Raw genomic sequence first — 18,589 nt, forward strand, 5'->3', positions numbered from 1 at the left:
ATTTACGTTGACGTAAACACACCAGCATCGGTTGTCAAGCGATGTTGGGAGGTGGGGACAAACAGACACACAAACATATACACACACATACATATATACAACGGGCTTCTTTCAGTTTCCGCCTACCAAATCCACTCCTTACGGTCTTTATTTCTTTCTCTGTCTTATTTCTTTGACCGGTTTCAGTCAGTATTTGTATCCGCCATCACTTGTTTACAACCCCAGGACCAGACATTTTATTTTCTTTTCGATAATTTATTAAGTTTGATTCGTTCGACGAAAACCGTTCCCAGGGAACACGTCTGTGGAATGCACAGCCACTTAAACATTAATTTCACCGTGCCCCAGTCCACTTACCTGGCAAAAATCACTTACACCTGTAATTCAAAGGGACCGGCCTTGTCACATTGTATTTCTTTGTAAATTACGTGAAGAAGACGTGTCTGCGGAGTACTGAGCCACTTGCATGCTAATTTTCTGTTGATTGAATTGTAATCGATATGTCACTTTCGCTTCATACTGTTTTATTGACCTTGAAAAATAAAGCTGACAAATATATACACATACATTACTAGATTCATAATATATACACACAAGCACATACATTACTAGATTCATAATATATACATACAAGCACATACATTACTAGATTCATAATATATACACATACATACATTACTCGATTCATAATATATACACACACACACACACACACACATTACTAGATTCATAATATATACACACAAGCACATACATTACTAGATTCATAATATATACACACAAGCACATACATTACTAGATTCATAATATATACACACAAGCACATACATTACTAGATTCATAATATATACACATACATACATTACTCGATTCATAATATATATACACACACACACACATTACTAGATTCATAATATATACACACAAGTACATACATTACTCGATTCATAATATATACACACACACATTACTCCATTCATAATACACACACACCTTACTAGATTCATAATATATACACACACACACTACTAGATTCATAATATATACATTACTCGATTCATAATATATACACACAAGTACATACATTACTCGATTCATAATATATACACATACATACATTACTCGATTCATAATATATACACACACACATTACTCCATTCATAATACACACACACCTTACTAGATTCATAATATACATACACTACTAGATTCATAATATATACACACACACTCTCACTACTAGATTTATAATATATACACACAAGCATATACATTACTCGATTCATAATATTTACACACACACACACACACATTACTAGATTCATAATATATACACACAAGCACATACATTACTCAATTCATAATATATACACATACATTACTAGATTCATAATATATACATTACTAGATTCATAATATATACATACATAACTCGATTCATAATATATGCACACACGTTACTCGATTCATAATATGTACACACACCTTACTAGATTCATAATATATACACACACATAGATCACTAGGTTCATAATATACACACACAAGCACACACATTACTCGATTCATAATATATACACATATATTACGCTATTCATAATATATACACATACATTACTCGATTCATAATATATACACATACATAGATCACTAGGTTCATAATATACACACATTACTACTTGATTCATAATATATACACATACATTACTAGACATTGTAGACACTAAATTATCATACTTAAATGTTGTAGAAACTTGAAAAATAAAGCTGACAAAGCCAGGATTCGAAATCACAACGTAGATATAGTTTTATTTTATTTATCTCTTGACCACCAAACAGAATGGAAATTGCAGAGAGTTACCTCCCTTGAAACCAACGCGACAAGATCCAATTGTTCCCTAAGCGAAGCATTTCCAAAATGTAATATTTATTTAATTATCGTAATTAAAAATATTATTTAATTACCTGGAAATAAAAATAAAAATAATAAAAAATGTGTAGGAAACCCGGTGTCTTTCCGATAACCAGAAAATCGAAAAATACGGGAGGAGTATGTTTAAAAAACAAAAAAAACGACGCCATTATAAGGCCCCCCCCCCCTTAAAAAATTTTCCGGGTTTTGACACTTTAGCGACATCGATTCCCCAGATTTTCTCCAGAAAATTTTCGAGATTTGATGTCGCTAAAGTGTCAAAACCCGGAAAAATTTTTAAAGGGGGGGGGGGCCTTATAATGGCGTCGTTTTTTTTGTTTTTAGCTACTCCTCACCTATTGGTTATACTATAAACATTATCGATTTGACATTATTACCTTCCGCGCGTCCCACGATGGGATTTTCTGGATTAAGACGTGTTTTCTTCTTCCTGTTGCAGTCGATTCTTCTTCTTTGCATAATTTTTGTGGTTTTTATTTTATTTATTCAACAAAAAACATCTTTAAATGATTTTTTTTATTCGAGAAAAACATATTTTCGATGATAAAAAAGACTATGTAGACATTCTTTTATTTGTTTTCAGTCAATTGACTGCAGCCATGCTCAGTCAAACCAATTCGACCCCAGGACATACACTTTGTAAGTCTAGTACCGTCTCTTTTTGCTAAACATACCAACATTGGTTGCCAAGCGATGGTGGAGAGACAAACATACACATAGATACGACAGGCTTCCTCCAGGCCTTAATTCGCCTGAGGCTATAAGTAGAAGACACTTTCCCATCGCTTGACAACCAATGTTGGTGTGTTTACGTCCCCCATAACTTAGCAGTTTAACAAGAGACCAATAGAATAATAAGTACTAGGCTTCAGAAGTCCCAGGGTTGATTTGCTCCAACATGGCCACAGTCAAAATAATTCACTACAGCTAGAATCCTTTTGTCCAAAGACGAAAGGGATCAGGACCACACAGCAGGTGGACCCACCAGTCAAATAAAAAAGACAAACACTGTAAGTGGGAGGGTCAATACTTTTTTTTTTTTTTCCTCTCAAAATAGAGTTGAAATTGAAATGATGAAGGTAGAAGGAAGAGGTATGTATACATGATAGAAGGGGGGAGTGATTGGCATGGAGTGGATGGGAGGAAAAGGACCCTTGACCACTAGTTGCTTCTGCTGTCACCTTCCATCAACCACTTACTAAGGTGCACTTAGACATCCACTAAGCCAAACTGCTGTTACTACCACCACAACCAGTTACTATGGTAATGATCCAAGTTGTTAATGGTTACAACAGCTTCTGCTGTGCTTCACACTACAACTACTAACCTCTCCCTCGCTAGATATAGTGACCAATCAACCCTTCCGTTCTAATTGCTTTGAATAAAGAATGAAAAAAAAAACAATACATTAAAATGCTAGATATTCCCCTCTAAGACGAGATGGCCATGGTTGGAACACTGCCCCAGAGTTAAAACTACCACTGACTTTTATTACAGAGAAACAAGAGATTTCAATTAAAAGTTACATCCATAACGAGAAAAGAAGTAATTAAGTATGAAGGTTCATTTGAAGAGAACGAACCCAACAAAGGTAAATTAAATGAGAAAAAAGGTTTAGAAATTAAAATAAATTGCAATAGTGGGGGGACAACCTTGGATAGGTTTCAGTGTTATTGACCTCCTCAAGCAACCAGACAATAACTAAGATCACACAAGATTTATATATATACACACAAAACGGGGTCTCTTCCTGCCAAGGGTTCCAGATGAGACTACTTCACGGCAGGTGAGAGCAGCAGTGATCAGACTCTCTCATTGACCAAATGCCACCTATCAGAGGAGGTTCCAAATAATAGTGTAGCACAGGCAACGGTGGTGCCCCAGCATGACCACAGCTTTAAATATGTTTAAAGACTAGAGATATACATGTGCAATGAAGTATGTGTGCACAGAATTTATATATCTCGCACCATGCACACACAATGTAATTCCGTGTGCACTCAAATCTCTCTATCTGTATGCAGCAGCATGTATGTACATGTGTGTGTATACAGATGCATCTTACCATCTGGCAAAAACAAGCTGTAATTCACGGAGGTCAAATAAGAGCAAAACATATCTAGAGTTGTCTACCCCGTTCGATACTTCAATAGCAAAAAAAATTATTATTTTTTGTGGTGGTGGTCATATTTCTGGGTACAGGGTGGGCCAAAAGTCACACACGAAAATATAACATCTTATACTACTATTAATCATCATTATTATTTTGTGTAACATTGAAACACTGTTGGTCGATTATTGTTTTATTTGTTTCAGTCACATGACTGCAGCCATGCTGGAGCACTGCCTCTCAGTCGAACAAATTGACTCTAGGAATTATTTTTTCTAAGCCTAGTACTTATTCTATCTCTTTTGCCAAACTGCTAAGTTACGGGGGACGTAAACACACCATCGGCTATCAAACAATGGTGGCAGGGACAGACAGACACACTCACATGTACATACACACATATATATATATATATATACACACGACGGGCTTCTTTCAGTTTCTGTTAACCAAATCCACTCGCAAGGCTTTGGTTGGCCCGAGGCTTAGTGGACACTTATTTAAAGTGCCACACAGTGGGACTGAACCAGGAACCATGTGGTTGGAAAGCAAGCTTCTTTACAACACAGCCTGCGCCTGATTAGTGCAAAGAGTCCATGCAACATGCAGTGTGCAGGACAAATACCAATGGTTGCCCCCTCCCCTACCTGTGCAAAGATCTCTGCAGGAAATTCTGCTCCTTGTACAACAAACAATAAAAAAATCTGCAAATGGTGAATGTTTCGAACCCTTGTAATCAGGATGTTGACATTTCCTAATTAGTTTTGTGTTGTAATTAACCATAAAGTGCTGTTTTTGAAATATGGGGGAGAGGGGGGTCTCAGTGTGTGACTTTGGGCCCATCCTGTATTTTGACAGATTCAAAGCTAGCAAGGGAAACAGACTTACCTACCCATAAAGCACCTTTTGTCTGACGCTCTGCCGATTCAGAGACATGACAGTAGTAGTAGTAGTAGCAGTACTTGTGGGTGGTGGTGGTCGTCGTCGTCAAAGTAGTTGTAGCAACAGAATTTAGAAAGATATTAGAAATAAGGAGGGAGGGAGGGAGGGATGAGGTGACAATCATGAGTTACCTGCCCTGAAATTATCAGATTTAAAAATGCGACTGAAATATTGTTAATAGTAAAGCTGTGGTGGTGAAAAAACAAACGAAAAAAAAAAAACAGTAACCATGACGACATTACAGACTCCCCCAACACATACATACTGAAGAGGCAGAGAGAGAGAGAGAGAGAGAAACGGGGGCAGTTATGATGGCTAAGGAACTAAATGAAGGGACAACAGACCTACCAGACTATCTAATGGGAAAACATTGAGCACACACAAACTCCCTCACTTTGGTGGGGAGAATAACGAGAGTTTAGCTTAACCTGGGGCCCAATGAGTTTGATAAGAGTAACAAGAAATCATTATTATTATTATTTTATTTCACTCCATTTTAGAAAAACTGAAACACGTCTTTGACAATTCCGGAGCACATTGGACTTGTTTTTCAGTCTGGTTGCGATGGTGCAACAAAACAGAACAGAACAGTTGTGGACATCTCCAACCAAAAGCATCGTGAGAAAAAGCAACATCGCATACAACGGCCGGTCAATTTGTCCGAGAAGTTCATGCAATACGGTGTGCCCAACACATAGCAAAGTGGACCCCTCACCACCGAGATGTCTCTGTCAGAAAGAGGCTTTAAAAAGAAAAAAAGTCCAAAGAAATTCGTGCACACATTGTCACAGGGAGTTGATATTCCTCACACAACAATGCAACGAAGAATAAAAGCTACAGACATTTGCTAATTTGTTTTGCTTTCTAATTAAATATAAATGGGTTGTTTTTGAAATGTGCAATAGAGATATTAGAGTCTTAATCTTGGCACATGACCTTTGGCCCCCCCTCAACTTGTATATATTTTTACAGAAAGACGCATGCACACACACATTTTTAAAGATGTCCCGCTCCCCAGCCCCATTATTCCAATACAACTTTGCTAAAACCTTACTGTATGGTGCGGTCAGCTACCATTTATGAAGGAAAAATATTATTACACCAAGCTGATAGTGAGAGAAAAGGACAACACCAGCACTGCCGCCACCACAGCAGAAAAGAAATTTGGCAGATGACGTCTATGTGCACGAGCGTGTCTATAAATGGTTAAGGAGAAGCAGCAAGGGGTCAGAGGTTGTGGTATGATGGGGAGGAAGAGGAGGAATAAGGAAGAAATGAAAACAGGAGGCAAGAATGTTGGAAGGGAGATTAATAAGAATAATAATTATTGTAATTTCAATAACATCATCAGTACAAATATAAGCAGGTAGCTAACTCTTCTTCTCTCAGTCTGTGTATATATGCATGCGTATATGGACATGTTGTACACGCACATACACATTTATGTAATGTATAATGTTATATATACCGACATCTATGTGGAAAAGCTGCAAAGACAAAGAAAAAAAAACCAAAAAGAAAAAAAGATTAGACAATAAAACCACAAATCCCGAAAAAGACAAAAAAAACAATACAAAATAGATAAATTCTATCCTCATTTACCATCCATTTTGTCTGCTGGCATCGGCTGGACATCTTGGGAGCAACTGGGCAAGGCCAGGAGCCACACCATATAAATAAATATATATATATATATATATATATATAAATAAATAAATAAAAAATATATATATATAAATTAATAAATACATAAATAAATAAATGAATAAATATATAAGTAAATAAATAAATTGTGTTCAGGATGCTTTTTACATTACCACCATGGAACCGGGCAAGGCCAGGAGCCACATTATTCTGGATACAAGGAAATGATCCAGAATTACAAACTGATCATCCACTAATATGTGCAACTCTATATTAAAACTTTCTTGTGTACCCAACCCAGTATTAGCCAATATACATCATTCCCAGTGGTGCATTTATTTCGAGATGCTCTGTGTTGAATAACTCAGTTATCATTCAGCCAGTTTTAGGAACAGAACGTGACTAAGGTATGGTGGGAGATTTTAATTGAGAACTTCTAAAAACAACACAACATTTGTAGTTGGAGCCAGAGCCAGTTTCAGCCGGGTTGGTAACGAAAATTCAATCTTATAATAATTCTGCTTCTTCCTCCGTTACTCAGCCCATTCGTGAGGCTGTCATGTGATTGGCTGAAGTCGGGGAGGCTGCGAGTGAAACGTGGAATTCTTTTTAACTCAGTCTTATTCCCTAGTTATTTCGTCTGACTGTAATGCCTTCTTCATGTGATTGGTTGAAGGGAAAAGTGAAGAAAAAGAGGGGAAGCATGAGAGAGAAGTCTATAAAATTGTGAATAAAGCATCATCATTTAATTCTGCTTCCCATGGACGGTTTGACTGAGGACTGGCAAGCTAAGAGGCTGCACCACGCTCAAATTGATTTGGCAAGGTTTCTACAGCTGGATGCCCTTCCAAATGCCAACCGCTTTACAGCAGGTGTGTGAAATGGGCTAAAAAGCTTGGTTCATCTGTCACATGGGTCCTCTCGCAACATTTATACTGTCCACTTAGGATACACCGACATAACCTCTGGCCAGAACCTAACGCCAATTTCCCTGAACTCTTGCGGGGTCACCATGTCTGTCCCAAGTGAAAGCCCGAAAGTAAAAGTCATACGCACTAGTTGTCCTTCTGCTCACATGTCTGTCCTACTTGCAAGGCCCCTTGACCGTTCATACGTCATCACTTACCTTATACTTCCAGCCTATCCCACCATCTTTGTCATATATTATGTGTAGTGAGAGGCTTGCTTCCCAACCACATGGTTCTGGGTTCAGTCTCACTGCGTGCCACCTTGAGCAAGTGTCTTCTGCTATAGTCTCAAGCCGACCAAAGCCTTGTGAGTGGTTTTGGTGGATGGAAACTGAAAGAAGCCCATCGAATATATATGTGTATGTGTCTCCTCATGTCTGTGTGTCTGTCTCCCATCACTGCTTGATAACTGGTGTTGGTGTTTATGCTCCTATAACCTAGCAGTTCAGCAAAGCAGACCAAAATAAGTGCTGGATTCGATTCATTCGACTAAAACAGAATTTTTCAAGGCCATCACTTAGGGGCCGGTGTCGGTTTTTTGACATCCCTATAATGTAGTGGTTTTGTAAAAGGAGATTTATAAAAAAAAGAAAGAAACACCTCCTGTGTTCATAATGTCTACATACATACACACTCACACAAACATGTATATGGGCATACACACACAAACATATATGTGCATGTACGTACTCATATGTATACACATATCCACACTCCAAACACTATTATGACAACTTACTGATTGTCCTCCAAGTAAATGCATAAACTACGGTTTAAGCAACATATTACCTGCCTCTGGACGCCCTCTTCCCATGACGGTACCCATACAGGTGATCCCCAGGAGTGCCTCCGGATTTAAACATCCCCTGGTTGCTTGGATGCTTCAGACTACCCCTGAAGGATCGAGGCAAACCTACCACTTACCTATATATATATATATACATATATATATATGTACATACATACATACATGTGTGAGCATGTATTGTACACGCCAGTAATCTAAAAATGTATTCCAACAGACAAAGTAACTCTCATGGAAGTAGGCAACCAAAATATAATGCTTTCAAAAACTAAACCTTTTCCAGGTGTCTTTGGACAAACTTAATCTTCTTGAGACGAAGAGACTCTTAAGGAATGAAGAGACTCTTAAGGAACTGAGAGAGATGAACACGAATTTGAGACTTTTGATTAGCAACACTGATGAACTCACTCGCTCCACACAAGAGGAAAAGAAGAGAAAGAACAATCCCTGCAACAGCTCAATCAACATTTGTCCAAATTATGCACCACTCTTCATTCTTTACCACATAATAATTGCTTAAATGAAAATCCACCTAAAGATGATACACAAGATAGAAGCCCATCCCCCTCCACTAGCAACTAAAAACCGCATTATACACATATAGAATGAAAAACTTAAAGCCAGAAAGGTTACTTTCTGGAACATGATCAAAAACAAGCACAAGGCAGAAATTTATGAACACTGGTTAAATTCTGCCTCATAAACTCCAAATTAAACGTATTCCAAACGAACAGGACCAACAAAGACAATTATGGGAGAAACTAACACTTGGAAAACATGAAGACAGAAATAGAACTGCTTAAGCTTAGAGCCCTGAGCAATGAAGAAAAATTGAAGGACATAGATGAGGAAATCTACAACGAATTAAAGAAACATTGAGATGGTCAACGCTTGGAAAGTGTCTTTAAACTGTGGCAAACAACTTATGAAGCTGAAGAAACAAACTCGCTACAAGGCTGGCAAAGACAAAGCAATTTGTTTATTAACTACGAAACACAGTTCATCGTAGAATAGGCATCGGATAAGCCCTTGCTGAAGGAAAATAAAGCAAAAACATACACAGAAATGAACCCAAGCTTATCGAAAACAAACCAGGGACGGACAAGGGGATACAATTGCACCTCTCTTACATCCCCAAATAACTTAGAAACAACAATCAGGAATTCAGCCGACAACAGAGAATCTGGACGGAATCTTCTTGGCATCCTACAAAGAAATCAAAGGTTCCATGGAAACGTCGAGACGAAGCAAAACTTTTGCGAACCAATCCACCCCCCATCATCTCACAATAAATGGAAGAATTTACCTTCGAGACTTGGTTACTTCGATCAGAGAGGGTGGGTCGATTCTGGATTGTCGAATGCTTTTCATAGACTTCGTTTAAATATATCTTGCTAGACATCAATCCGTCCCTTGTCACACGCAATCAGTAAAGCTAGCTGCGTGTCTTTAGCCGCAGGTATACGTACGAAATGTATGGGGTTTTTTTTCTCATGTTCCTTTCTTTCTTTTACTTGTTTCATTCATTAGACTGCGGCCATGCTGGAGCAGCGCCTTAAAGATTTTTTTATATAATATATACTAGCCTCCCTCTTTCACACGATGCTACACACAGCATATATGTTTGTATATATATATATATACACCAGCTGCCTTAACTCGTACAAGTCAGTGGATCAGTGGGTATAAGCAGGTGTGTGAAATGGGCTAAAAAGCTTGGTTCATCTGTCACATGGGTCCTCTCGCAACATTTATACTGTCCACTTAGGATACACCGACCTAACCTCTGGCCAGAACCTAACGCCAATTTCCCTGAACTCTTGCGGGGTCACCATGTCTGTCCCAAGCGAAAACCCGAAAGCAAAAGTCATACGCACTAGTTGTCCTTCTGCTCACATGTCTGTCTTACTTGCAAGGCCCCTTGACCGTTCATACGTCATCACTTACCTTATACTTCCAGCCTATCCCACCATCTTTGTCATATATTATGTGTAGTAAGAGGCTTGCTTCCCAACCACATGGTTCTGGGTTCAGTCTCACTGCGTGCCACCTTGAGCAAGTGTCTTCTGCTATAGTCTCAAGCCGACCAAAGCCTTGTGAGTGGTTTTGGTGGATGGAAACTGAAAGAAGCCCATCGAATATATATATGTGTGTGTGTGTCTCCTCATGTCTGTGTGTCTGTCTCCCATCACTGCTTGATAACTGGTGTTGGTGTTTATGCTCCTATAACCTAGCAGTTCAGCAAAGCAGACCAAAATAAGTGCTGGATTCGATTCATTCGACTAAAACAGAATTTTTCAAGGCCATCACTTAGGGGCCGGTGTCGGTTTTTTGACATCCCTATAATGTAGTGGTTTTGTAAAAGGAGATTTATAAAAAAAAGAAAGAAACACCTCCTGTGTTCATAATGTCTACATACATACACACTCACACAAACATGTATATGGGCATACACACACAAACATATATGTGCATGTACGTACTCATATGTATACACATATCCACACTCCAAACACTATTATGACAACTTACTGATTGTCCTCCAAGTAAATGCATAAACTACGGTTTAAGCAACATATTACCTGCCTCTGGACGCCCTCTTCCCATGACGGTACCCATACAGGTGATCCCCAGGAGTGCCTCTGGATTTAAACATCCCCTGGTTGCTTGGATGCTTCAGACTACCCCTGAAGGATCGAGGCAAACCTACCACTTACCTATATATATATATATATATATATATATATATATATATATACATATATATATATGTATGTATATATATGTATGTATACATATGTATGTATATATATATATATATATACATACATACATACATGTGTGAGCATGTATTGTACACGCCAGTAATCTAAAAATGTATTCCAACAGACAAGGTAACTCTCATGGAACTAGGCAACCGAAATATAATGCTTTCAAAAACAAAACCTTTTCCAGGTGTCTTTGGACAAACTTAATCTTCTTGAGACGCAGAGACTCTTAAGGAATGAAGAGACTCTTAAGGAATGAAGAGACTCTTAAGGAACTGAGAGAGATGAACACGAATTTGAGACTTTTGATTAGCAACACTGATGAACTCACTCGCTCCACACAAGAGGAAAAGAAGAGAAAGAACAATCCCTGCAACAGCTCAATCAACATTTGTCCAAATTATGCACCACTCTTCATTCTTTACCACATAATAATTGCTTAAATGAAAATCCACCTAAAGATGATACACAAGATAGAAGCCCATCCCCCTCCACTATCAATTAAAAACCGCATTATACACATATAGAATGAAAAACTTAAAGCCAGAAAGGTTACTTTCTGGAACATGATCAAAAACAAGCACAAGGCAGAAATTTATGAACACTGGTTAAATTCTGCCTCATAAACTCCAAATTAAACGTATTCCAAACGAACAGGACCAACAAAGACAATTATGGGAGAAACTAACACTTGGAAAACATGAAGACAGAAATAGAACTGCTTAAGCTTAGAGCGCTGAGCAATGAAGAAAAATTGAAGAACATAGATGAGGAAATCTACAACGAATTAAAGAAACATTGAGATGGTCAACGCTTGGAAAGTGTCTTTAAACTGTGGCAAACAACTTGTGAAGCTGAAGAAACAAACTCGCTACAAGGCTGGCAAAGACAAAGCAATTTGTTTATTAACTACGAAACACAGTTCATCGTAGAATAGGCATCGGATAAGCCCTTGCTGAAGGAAAATAAACCAAAAACATACAGAAATGAACCCAGGCTTATCGAACACAAACCAGAGACGGACAAGGGGAGGCAACTCCACCGACCTTACATCCCCAAATAACTTAGAAACAACAATCAGGAATTCAGCCGACAACAGAGAATCTGGACGGAATCTTCTTGGCATCCTACAAAGAAATCAAAGGTTCCATGGAAACGTCGAGACGAAGCAAAACTTTTGCGAACCAATCCACCCCACATCATCTCACAATAAATGGAAGAATTTACCTTCGAGACTTGGTTACTTCGATCAGAGAGGGTGGGTCGATTCTGGATTGTCGAATGCTTTTCATGGACTTCGTTTAAATATATCTTGCTAGACATCAATCCGTCCCTTGTCACACTCAATCAGTAAAGCTAGCTGCGTGTCTTTAGCCGCAGGTATACGTACGAAATGTATGGGGTTTTTTTTCTCATGTTCCTTTCTTTCTTACACTTGTTTCATTCATTAGACTGCGGCCATGCTGGAGCAGCGCCTTAAAGTTTTTTTTATATAATATATACTAGCCTCCCTCTTTCACACGATGCTACACACAGCATATATGTTTGTATATATATATATACACCAGCTGCCTTAACTCGTACAAGTCAGTGGATCAGTGGGTATAAGCAGGTGTGTGAAATGGGCTAAAAAGCTTGGTTCATCTGTCACATGGGTCCTCTCGCAACATTTATACTGTCCACTTAGGATACACCGACATAACCTCTGGCCAGAACCTAACGCCAATTTCCCTGAACTCTTGCGGGGTCACCATGTCTGTCCCAAGCGAAAGCCCGAAAGCAAAAGTCATACGCACTAGTTGTCCTTCTGCTCACATGTCTGTCTTACTTGCAAGGCCCCTTGACCGTTCCTACGTCATCACTTACCTTATACTTCCAGCCTATCCCACCGTCTTTGTCATATATTATGTGTAGTAAGAGGCTTGCTTCCCAACCACATGGTTCTGGGTTCAGTCTCACTGCGTGCCACCTTGAGCAAGTGTCTTCCGCTATAGTCTCAAGCCGACCAAAGCCTTGTGAGTGGTTTTGGTGGATGGAAACTGAAAGAAGCCCATCGAATATATATATGTGTGTGTGTGTCTCCTCATGTCTGTGTGTCTGTCTCCCATCACTGCTTGATAACTGGTGTTGGTGTTTATGCTCCTATAACCTAGCAGTTCAGCAAAGCAGACCAAAATAAGTGCTGGATTCGATTCATTCGACTAAAACAGAATTTTTCAAGGCCATCACTTAGGGGCCGGTGTCGGTTTTTTGACATCCCTATAATGTAGTGGTTTTGTAAAAGGAGATTTATAAAAAAAAGAAAGAAACACCTCCTGTGTTCATAATGTCTACATACATACACACTCACACAAACATGTATATGGGCATACACACACAAACATATATGTGCATGTACGTACTCATATGTATACACATATCCACACTCCAAACACTATTATGACAACTTACTGATTGTCCTCCAAGTAAATGCATAAACTACGGTTTAAGCAACATATTACCTGCCTCTGGACGCCCTCTTCCCATGACGGTACCCATACAGGTGATCCCCAGGAGTGCCTCCGGATTTAAACATCCCCTGGTTGCTTGGATGCTTCAGACTACCCCTGAAGGATCGAGGCAAACCTACCACTTACCTATATATATATATACATATATATATATATATATATATATCTATATATATACATACATACATGTGTGAGCATGTATTGTACACGCCAGTAATCTAAAAATGTATTCCAACAGACAAGGTAACTCTCATGGAAGTAGGCAACCGAAATATAATGCTTTCAAAAACTAAACCTTTTCCAGGTGTCTTTGGACAAACTTAATCTTCTTGAGACGAAGAGACTCTTAAGGAATGAAGAGACTCTTAAGGAACTGAGAGAGATGAACACGAATTTGAGACTTTTGATTAGCAACACTGATGAACTCACTCGCTCCACACAAGAGGAAAAGAAGAGAAAGAACAATCCCTGCAACAGCTCAATCAACATTTGTCCAAATTATGCACCACTCTTCATTCTTTACCACATAATAATTGCTTAAATGAAAATCCACCTAAAGATGATACACAAGATAGAAGCCCATCCCCCTCCACTAGCAACTAAAAACCGCATTATACACATATAGAATGAAAAACTTAAAGCCAGAAAGGTTACTTTCTGGAACATCATCAAAAACAAGCACAAGGCAGAAATTTATGAACACTGGTTAAATTCTGCCTCATAAACTCCAAATTAAACGTATTCCAAACGAACAGGACCAACAAAGACAATTATGGGAGAAACTAACACTTGGAAAACATGAAGACAGAAATAGAACTGCTTAAGCTTAGAGCCCTGAGCAATGAAGAAAAATTGAAGGACATAGATGAGGAAATCTACAACGAATTAAAGAAACATTGAGATGGTCAACGCTTGGAAAGTGTCTTTAAACTGTGGCAAACAACTTATGAAGCTGAAGAAACAAACTCGCTACAAGGCTGGCAAAGACAAAGCAATTTGTTTATTAACTACGAAACACAGTTCATCGTAGAATAGGCATCGGATAAGCCCTTGCTGAAGGAAAATAAAGCAAAAACATACACAGAAATGAACCCAAGCTTATCGAAAACAAACCAGGGACGGACAAGGGGATACAATTGCACCTCTCTTACATCCCCAAATAACTTAGAAACAACAATCAGGAATTCAGCCGACAACAGAGAATCTGGACGGAATCTTCTTGGCATCCTACAAAGAAATCAAAGGTTCCATGGAAACGTCGAGACGAAGCAAAACTTTTGCGAACCAATCCACCCCCCATCATCTCACAATAAATGGAAGAATTTACCTTCGAGACTTGGTTACTTCGATCAGAGAGGGTGGGTCGATTCTGGATTGTCGAATGCTTTTCATAGACTTCGTTTAAATATATCTTGCTAGACATCAATCCGTCCCTTGTCACACGCAATCAGTAAAGCTAGCTGCGTGTCTTTAGCCGCAGGTATACGTACGAAATGTATGGGGTTTTTTTTCTCATGTTCCTTTCTTTCTTTTACTTGTTTCATTCATTAGACTGCGGCCATGCTGGAGCAGCGCCTTAAAGATTTTTTTATATAATATATACTAGCCTCCCTCTTTCACACGATGCTACACACAGCATATATGTTTGTATATATATATATATATACACCAGCTGCCTTAACTCGTACAAGTCAGTGGATCAGTGGGTATAAGCAGGTGTGTGAAATGGGCTAAAAAGCTTGGTTCATCTGTCACATGGGTCCTCTCGCAACATTTATACTGTCCACTTAGGATACACCGACCTAACCTCTGGCCAGAACCTAACGCCAATTTCCCTGAACTCTTGCGGGGTCACCATGTCTGTCCCAAGCGAAAACCCGAAAGCAAAAGTCATACGCACTAGTTGTCCTTCTGCTCACATGTCTGTCTTACTTGCAAGGCCCCTTGACCGTTCATACGTCATCACTTACCTTATACTTCCAGCCTATCCCACCATCTTTGTCATATATTATGTGTAGTAAGAGGCTTGCTTCCCAACCACATGGTTCTGGGTTCAGTCTCACTGCGTGCCACCTTGAGCAAGTGTCTTCTGCTATAGTCTCAAGCCGACCAAAGCCTTGTGAGTGGTTTTGGTGGATGGAAACTGAAAGAAGCCCATCGAATATATATATGTGTGTGTGTGTCTCCTCATGTCTGTGTGTCTGTCTCCCATCACTGCTTGATAACTGGTGTTGGTGTTTATGCTCCTATAACCTAGCAGTTCAGCAAAGCAGACCAAAATAAGTGCTGGATTCGATTCATTCGACTAAAACAGAATTTTTCAAGGCCATCACTTAGGGGCCGGTGTCGGTTTTTTGACATCCCTATAATGTAGTGGTTTTGTAAAAGGAGATTTATAAAAAAAAGAAAGAAACACCTCCTGTGTTCATAATGTCTACATACATACACACTCACACAAACATGTATATGGGCATACACACACAAACATATATGTGCATGTACGTACTCATATGTATACACATATCCACACTCCAAACACTATTATGACAACTTACTGATTGTCCTCCAAGTAAATGCATAAACTACGGTTTAAGCAACATATTACCTGCCTCTGGACGCCCTCTTCCCATGACGGTACCCATACAGGTGATCCCCAGGAGTGCCTCTGGATTTAAACATCCCCTGGTTGCTTGGATGCTTCAGACTACCCCTGAAGGATCGAGGCAAACCTACCACTTACCTATATATATATATATATATATATATATATATATATATATATACATATATATATATGTATGTATATATATGTATGTATACATATGTATGTATATATATATATATATATATATACATACATACATACATGTGTGAGCATGTATTGTACACGCCAGTAATCTAAAAATGTATTCCAACAGACAAGGTAACTCTCATGGAACTAGGCAACCGAAATATAATGCTTTCAAAAACAAAACCTTTTCCAGGTGTCTTTGGACAAACTTAATCTTCTTGAGACGCAGAGACTCTTAAGGAATGAAGAGACTCTTAAGGAATGAAGAGACTCTTAAGGAACTGAGAGAGATGAACACGAATTTGAGACTTTTGATTAGCAACACTGATGAACTCACTCGCTCCACACAAGAGGAAAAGAAGAGAAAGAACAATCCCTGCAACAGCTCAATCAACATTTGTCCAAATTATGCACCACTCTTCATTCTTTACCACATAATAATTGCTTAAATGAAAATCCACCTAAAGATGATACACAAGATAGAAGCCCATCCCCCTCCACTATCAATTAAAAACCGCATTATACACATATAGAATGAAAAACTTAAAGCCAGAAAGGTTACTTTCTGGAACATGATCAAAAACAAGCACAAGGCAGAAATTTATGAACACTGGTTAAATTCTGCCTCATAAACTCCAAATTAAACGTATTCCAAACGAACAGGACCAACAAAGACAATTATGGGAGAAACTAACACTTGGAAAACATGAAGACAGAAATAGAACTGCTTAAGCTTAGAGCGCTGAGCAATGAAGAAAAATTGAAGAACATAGATGAGGAAATCTACAACGAATTAAAGAAACATTGAGATGGTCAACGCTTGGAAAGTGTCTTTAAACTGTGGCAAACAACTTGTGAAGCTGAAGAAACAAACTCGCTACAAGGCTGGCAAAGACAAAGCAATTTGTTTATTAACTACGAAACACAGTTCATCGTAGAATAGGCATCGGATAAGCCCTTGCTGAAGGAAAATAAAGCAAAAACATACAGAAATGAACCCAGGCTTATCGAACACAAACCAGAGACGGACAAGGGGAGGCAACTCCACCGACCTTACATCCCCAAATAACTTAGAAACAACAATCAGGAATTCAGCCGACAACAGAGAATCTGGACGGAATCTTCTTGGCATCCTACAAAGAAATCAAAGGTTCCATGGAAACGTCGAGACGAAGCAAAACTTTTGCGAACCAATCCACCCCACATCATCTCACAATAAATGGAAGAATTTACCTTCGAGACTTGGTTACTTCGATCAGAGAGGGTGGGTCGATTCTGGATTGTCGAATGCTTTTCATGGACTTCGTTTAAATATATCTTGCTAGACATCAATCCGTCCCTTGTCACACTCAATCAGTAAAGCTAGCTGCGTGTCTTTAGCCGCAGGTATACGTACGAAATGTATGGGGTTTTTTTTCTCATGTTCCTTTCTTTCTTACACTTGTTTCATTCATTAGACTGCGGCCATGCTGGAGCAGCGCCTTAAAGTTTTTTTTATATAATATATACTAGCCTCCCTCTTTCACACGATGCTACACACAGCATATATGTTTGTATATATATATATATACACCAGCTGCCTTAACTCGTACAAGTCAGTGGATCAGTGGGTATAAGCAGGTGTGTGAAATGGGCTAAAAAGCTTGGTTCATCTGTCACATGGGTCCTCTCGCAACATTTATACTGTCCACTTAGGATACACCGACATAACCTCTGGCCAGAACCTAACGCCAATTTCCCTGAACTCTTGCGGGGTCACCATGTCTGTCCCAAGCGAAAGCCCGAAAGCAAAAGTCATACGCACTAGTTGTCCTTCTGCTCACATGTCTGTCTTACTTGCAAGGCCCCTTGACCGTTCCTACGTCATCACTTACCTTATACTTCCAGCCTATCCCACCGTCTTTGTCATATATTATGTGTAGTAAGAGGCTTGCTTCCCAACCACATGGTTCTGGGTTCAGTCTCACTGCGTGCCACCTTGAGCAAGTGTCTTCTGCTATAGTCTCAAGCCGACCAAAGCCTTGTGAGTGGTTTTGGTGGATGGAAACTGAAAGAAGCCCATCGAATATATATATGTGTGTGTGTGTCTCCTCATGTCTGTGTGTCTGTCTCCCATCA

At 39.0% G+C, this 18,589-nt stretch overlaps 2 long non-coding RNA genes across 2 annotated transcripts; one reads left to right on the plus strand and one right to left on the minus strand.

The window, feature by feature from the left end:
- Positions 1–1,547: 1,547 nt before the first annotated feature.
- On the plus strand, positions 1,548–5,831 carry LOC149129146 (uncharacterized). The gene is made up of 2 exons (XR_016240335.1): positions 1,548–1,920; positions 2,517–5,831. It is a non-coding gene; the product is annotated as an uncharacterized LOC149129146 (long non-coding RNA).
- On the minus strand, positions 2,435–11,002 carry LOC149129147 (uncharacterized). Its single transcript, XR_016240336.1, has 2 exons — positions 9,709–11,002; positions 2,435–6,472 (listed from the first exon to the last, which is right to left on the minus strand). It is a non-coding gene; the product is annotated as an uncharacterized LOC149129147 (long non-coding RNA).
- Positions 11,003–18,589: the final 7,587 nt, after the last annotated feature.

The sequence above is a fragment of the Octopus bimaculoides genome, unplaced genomic scaffold (genome assembly GCF_046866305.1).
Source record: "Octopus bimaculoides isolate indiv1 unplaced genomic scaffold, ASM4686630v1 contig134, whole genome shotgun sequence".
Lineage (NCBI taxonomy): Eukaryota > Metazoa > Mollusca > Cephalopoda > Octopoda > Octopodidae > Octopus > Octopus bimaculoides.